We start from the raw sequence: 6,839 nt of genomic DNA on the forward strand, positions 1-6,839 counted from the left end.
GGAACTATAGGAAAAAAAAATAAAAATATTTTACTGAAATACTCAGAAGTGGTAAACAAATGTATGAACAAAACTTCAACAGATAAACACCTCTTCACCAATTACAGACCGGTATCCTTATTATAACAGTTAGAGTTAGGGTTAGGGTTAGAGAAACTATATGATGAAAGACTGGCCAATTTCATTGAAAAACATCAACTACTAATGGATAGTCAGTATGGTTTTAGAACAGCTAGATCTACTGCCATGGCATTAATGGAGCTAGTAGAAGCAAATAACAACTTGTACAGAGAGAAAGAAATATGCATTAGGCATATTCATTGACCTTAAAAAAGCATTCGACACAATAGATCATGAGATTCTACTTTTAAAAAAAAAGGACAGGTATGGTGTCAGAGGGGTCGCACTTGAATGGCTTAAAAGCTATATTAGTAATAGACAGCAATTTGTTCAAATAGGCCAGAACAAATCAAGGTGCTTAAATATGACCTGTGGTGCCCACAGGGGTCGAATTGGTTGTCTTGGCAGATGACACAAATATGTTATGTTATGGGGAAGATCTGCAGCAGCTTTTAAAGGTGGCAAAGAAGGAATTGTACAAATTAAAATGCTGGGTTGAGACAAACAAGCTATCATTAAATCTGAATAAAACCAAATTCATGCTATTTGGAAATTGCAATATAAATACAGACCTCCATCTGGAAATTGAAAATGTCTAAATCAATAGAATATATGAAATCACGTTTTTGGGTGTCTTAAATAGACCACAAACTCTGCTGGAAACAAAGTGAAAATATCTGTGCTCAAAGATTGCGAGAAGCTTGGGAGCTCTGGGTAAAATTAAATACATCTTAAATCAGAAATCACTATACACTCTATATTGCACACTCATTGTACCCTATCTGTCATATTGTGTTGGAGTTTGGGGAAATACATATAAAACCAACCTAGAAAAGATATGCACATTGCAAAAAAGAGCTATAAGAATTGTACTTCATGCTGGGTATAGAGGTCATACCAATTATTAATAAAATAAAATAAAAGTCAAACTCTGAAATGTTGAGAATTGGTTAAATTCAGAGCTGCACGATTCATGTTTAAAGTAACACAAAATAAGGTCGCTGGCAACTTACTAAAATTGTTTTGTTCATGAGCAGAGATAGGGGTTGTAGTCTAGGAGGGAAATTGTGGAGAACAGCCTGTTGTCCGTGCAGCGCTCAGGGGCAGGTACATCTCAGTTTGTGGGGTGTCCATTTTGAATGGCCTTGATGTAACAATGAAAACAAGTAATACTATTGAGTGGTTTGGAGGGATATAGGTTGGAGGAGTTTGAGAATGACGTGAACTGGTATTTTTGTGGATATTTGGTTCCTGGATAGCTATAGTGGATAGCCATATTATTATAGATATTGATAGATAATCTATTGCGTAATTATATGATATTGTGGGGAAGGGGCAGGACCATGGGTTTTGTTTCTTTCTGTCTTTTCTCGAACAGGGCAATTGCCGACTGTTGCTTCCATGTCGAGGAAGATATATTTTATTTCAATTTATATCTTATTTTATTTGTATTTTTATTTATTTTTGGGGGTTTGTTTTTGTTGTTGAAGATTTGTGTGTTTTTGTGGTTGAAATGTTCGAGATAAATGGAGAAGCAAATCAAATCAAATTAAAATGTTTGGTACAACTGGGTAGTAGAGATGGGACGAGGGGGAGAACATATTGCCCCGGTATGAATAGAACTAAAGGCCCCATGATATATGAGGGACATCACCCTTTACACTTAGAAAAAGCCTACGACTGCCTTAACAGGACAGGAAAGGGGGGCGACGTGGGACGCCTTAATGCTACGCACTTCTGCAATATGTTCATGAGTGCATGGTCAAGACAGGGAAACATTTGTGAACAGGACTTTACTTGCGCATGTTGGCGGGGGGGGTTCAAGGATACCAAACAAGGGCTGTGTTTAGGCCTCTGTTTTTATACTTGTTAATCATCTTATTTTTTGTGATTTTTTTTAGTCCTTTTGGTGTGCTGCACATTTTCATTTCCTTTTCGGCGGTGTTCCATGGGTAGGCTCCTTTAAATGTTATACATCTATGTTTTGCATTTGTTTTAATCTTTGTTTTCATAAATATACATATTCCTCTGAGTTCGTAATTAGTCTGTCTAACTTGGAACAGTCTCTGGATAAAGTCTGGAAGCATCTTATATATATTTTTTACTTTGTAGAATTACTTGTGCCATTTTGAAGTCCACCAATTCTTTAAATTTGAGATCATAGGGGTTTATGAATAATTTTGTTAGTTGGGTCTTGATAGGCAGCTCTGTTTATTTACGGTAGTAGCATTCTACTTACTATTTTACTCCCAATTTCATTGGTAAAAATGTTATCTATTAAAGTAGCACTGTTAATTGTTATTCTAGTCGGTTTTAAGATTGTAGGAAATACACATATACTGTACATTGTGTCCATGATGTCTGTAACATTTTTTTTTTGTGTTCATTTGGGTTCAACAAATCTATATTTAAGTCCCCTCATACAAAGACCGTCTTTCTGTCATTTAGTTTATCATACATATCAACCATCATATCTTTGAACGTGTCAAGACAGGATACTGGCGTTCTATATACACAGCGTATTATTATGGTCTTAGAGTTCTCAATATTTTATTTCTACAGTGACACAATCCATAATGTTTTCTATTGTTATTGACTTATTATTATTTGTTTACTATTTTACAGTCAAAGTCATTATTTACATACAAGGCAACTCCTACTCCTTTCTTGTTTGTTCTGTTGGAGGTAAATAGTTAATAGTCCTCAAGTTCCAAATCGGCTTCTTTTTCTTTACTGAGCCATGTCTTCGATACAGCAATGATGCTGAACTTGGTGAACTGTCTCAAATAGTCCTTAGTTTTCTTAAAGTTTCTATAAAGACTTCTACTGCTGAAGTGTATTGTTGATAAAATACCATCCAATATTATATTACTTTTGAATTGTTCCTCTGTGTAATAGTCACAGTTGCAGACGGTTATTATTGTTGTAGAAGTGGTCGATGTTGTTCTCAATGTCATACATTTTGTGCTCTGTAAAGTCAAAAGTTTTCAAAGTTCAACTCTTCATAGTTTTTAGGTGCAGCTGGATTATAATCCACACAGTCCAGTGATCCCATTTCTCGAAACTCATCATCATTTATATCGTTTAGTGGAAATGAATAATCCTTGTCCATTCCCATTTTGTCAGTCATTGTCTGTTCAAGTATTTCCACTCAGATTTGAGTCATTTGTCTGTTCAGGTATTTCACAGTCATTATTTGTTCTCTCACCATAATCCCTTTGGAGGTTTCAGGAGATCCATTGGGCCTAATCATCACTTTACAGTTTCTTGTCTAAATGCCTTGCAATTTGTTTTGCTTCCTTAGAATGCGTGACTGCCAGGCAATTTCAGTAAACCTGTAGCAGACATGTTTGGAAAGGTGGGGGCTCACCCCATAGATATCTGCTTTTAGATTAGAGGCACCGCTGAAGGGACGCTCGAAATCCGACACAGACGAAGAAAAAGGAAATTATGCTGCAGATGCAGCCGCTAAATCAGGAGGGGGTGGCTGTGATGCAGGAGGTAGTAGAGCCGCCATCTAATGATCGCAAGGTTGGCAGATCGGCGGTTCGAGCCCCGGCAGGCCACATGTCAGAGTGTCCTTGGGCAAGACACTGAAACCCGAATTGCTCCCAGGGCCGGCGCCTTGTATGGCAGCTTGCCACCATTGGTGTGTGAATGTGTGTGTTGGTGAATGAGAAGCCATTGAAGCGCTTTTGGATAAAGGCGGTATGTAAGCGCAGTCCATTGATATGTCCCCAGAGAACATTAGCTGGTCTCAATCCAGCTAGACAAACCCAAATGCTCTGTACAGACTATAGATGACATACAGGGGGCCGCCTCCCCCCAAGAAAGTTCAGTGTGGGTAACAAGGGGGGTGACGCAAAGCTGGTTGTGGAGAGCGCATGACGGAAGAATAGTGGCCCGTGCAGGTCTAATGAATGTTATTGGTGCTGAGGCACATGGTAATGAGAAATTTGGAAGATGGTGATGAGGATGTTGGTGATGAGGATGTTTACAAGAGGTGTATGCAAACGCTTGAGTTAGCACTGTTATTGGTGACTGTTTTGTTAAATGAAAAAATCTGGCTATGTCTATGCTCTCTGCCCTCCTCATCTCTGCCACAGTGCTGATCCTGTTTGGCTGCTGCATTGTCCCTTGCATTAGAGGCCTGGCACAGCGACTGATTACTACGGCCCTAACCAAGGTTGATGCTGGAACACAGATGCACTTACAAATGCTTATTGCTGAGCAGCAGCAGTCACTGTTGGAGGGTGAGGAGATGGATCATGATACAGGAGTTGAAGATATGTTGTAATTATGGAGTTTTGTGAAGGAATGGTGTAAATAAAGGCATTTGCGGTCTACGACCCATCTCACCTTTCTGGCTACAAATTCTCTGTAATGGTCATAATTTTGTTTTAATGACCAAAGGGGGGATTTGTTGGGAATTTGTATTAAAATCACTAGAAGTGATAAATCATGTACTATGTGCTCATTTAAATAATATGTGAATGCGGTCAGTTGAGAACAATAGGAAGGTCACGCAAAGCCAAAAGAGAGGTTCTGTTTTTGAGCGACAAGAAGAAGACAAGCTCCTGACTAAAAGAACGTTTTATGATTCAAACTGCCTATAAATTACTTATTTTTACCTATGTGCTAACAACCATTGTATACCTGCTGTTATGATATTCTATTTTTCTGTACTGATTTTATACTTTCATAACTAATGATTAATGATAAGTCTATTGCTTCTATACTATACTTTAACTTGTAAATCGAATCCTAACTCATATTACTGTGCAACTTCAAATGTTTTCACAAGCTACTGATAAGAACTCAACTCACAGCTCTGCTCACAAAGTATGATATCACCATGGGAACGAGACGCTAGCAGGACACTCAGGCTGATAACATACATACACTCTCGCACCCACATACCAGAAGAATTGAAGGCCAACGCTAACGAGAAGACCTTCTGCAGCTGCAACGGATTTGTGCTGACACTTGGAAAACTACCAGATAGAGGGGGGGGCATCACCCAGCCCAAAATGTTTGATGAAATTGTATAAAGACTATGTACCAGGGCTAAACGGGAGTCTGGTCTGGTGGAACTCTTGCAGTTAACTTGTTGACGGCTAGCTGAGACGGGCCTGCAGAGGTGAAACTAGATGAGACCACTTTTCCATGGAAATGAACTAATTATTGCTTGCTGATGTGCTTGAATAAATATTATCTTAATGAACAGTTCAGTAGTGGTGCCTAATATTTGATTGGATCATATCATCTTAAGAAGTGATATCAAGGACGTCTCGTTGAGATTAAACGAACTCGCTTGTAAAGTGACGACTCAATTAAATCGATACTGGAGAAGTTGATCGCCTTACACTGGTATTAACTATTAAACTGTTTTACTGGTATTAACTATTAAACTGTTTAACTGGTATTAACTATTAAACTGTTTAACTGGTATTAACTATTAAACTGTTTAACTGGTATTAACTATTAAACTGTTTAACTGGTATTAACTATTAAACTGTTTTACTGGTATTAACTATTAAACTGTTTAACTGGTATTAACTATTAATTATACAATTGCGGTATATATATATTTATTTATTTTTAACTGACTATTCTTTTATTTATCATTTTAAACTGCAAGACTATCATTTCAAACCCCAAAAAATATTAACAAAAATGTTCATAATTAATCGTATTGATCTTGCATACTGAAAACTCCTAAATATGATATGACCGTGCGACATTTTCACCGTCGTCTCATTTGCATGACGCGGAAGAGAAACAGAGCAGCGACCTCTGACCTCCGACCCCGTCCCGCCCACCTCTGACCTCCGACCCCGTCCCGCCCACCGTGGACGTGGAGGAGAGACGAGCCTGACGTCTGTTGTTCCTCCTCCTCCTCCGACGCCTGTCTGTCAGGGCTGTGGGTGACGACGTCACGCTCCCGCGACACTGTGACGCTCTCCCGGCGACAGTAGCAGCTATGAGCTAACGTGGCTAGCAGTTTAGCAGCTTAGCTCCGCCGACGGCGACAACACTACTACGACTGCGTTCGTCGATCCGCTCGGAGAGCGCCGGAGCGCACCCGGGGGTTTGACGTCATAGAGGGACCGAGTCGTTTGATTGGACGAGAGGCATTCCGCGAGTGCTGATCAACACGTCCAGATCGACCTGACGAACGCAGACCACGTCGCTCCACCACCACGTAGCGGACCTGAGGAGTGGAGAGAGCCAGGCAGCAGGACAGGAGGTTACCCACACCCACACAGGCTGCTGTCGGGAGGGACAGGACAGAAGGTTACCCACACCCACACAGGCTGCTGTCGGGAGGGACAGGTACTTTCTACAGTCTAGCTAGGAGGCTACACACACACAAACAGAGACAGAGACAGAGACACACACAGAGACAGAGACACACACAGAGACAGAGACACACACAGAGACAGAGACACACACAGAGACAGAGACAGAGACACACACACACACACACACACACACACACACACACACACACAAACAGAGACACACACACACACACACACACACACACACACACACACACACACACACACACACACACACACACACACACACACACACACACACACAGAGACAGAGACAGAGACACACACACACACACACACACACACACACACACACACACACACAAACAGAGACAGAGACAGAGACACACACACACACACACATAGAGACACACA

General features: G+C 40.4%; 1 protein-coding gene across 1 annotated transcript in view; it reads left to right on the forward strand.

Moving 5' to 3' along the window:
• Window positions 1–6,515: 6,515 nt before the first annotated feature.
• bpnt2 (3'(2'), 5'-bisphosphate nucleotidase 2) overlaps window positions 6,516–6,839 on the forward strand; it is a 7,043-nt gene continuing 6,719 nt past the window's right edge. Inside the window, exon 1 of the mRNA XM_080524036.1 lies at window positions 6,516–6,839. This exon is cut by the window's right edge and continues 571 nt beyond it. The gene's annotated coding sequence lies outside the window, so the exon portion shown is untranslated.

The sequence above is a fragment of the Nansenia antarctica genome (genome assembly GCF_963989245.1).
Source record: "Nansenia antarctica genome assembly, chromosome: 2".
NCBI lineage: Eukaryota > Metazoa > Chordata > Actinopteri > Argentiniformes > Microstomatidae > Nansenia > Nansenia antarctica.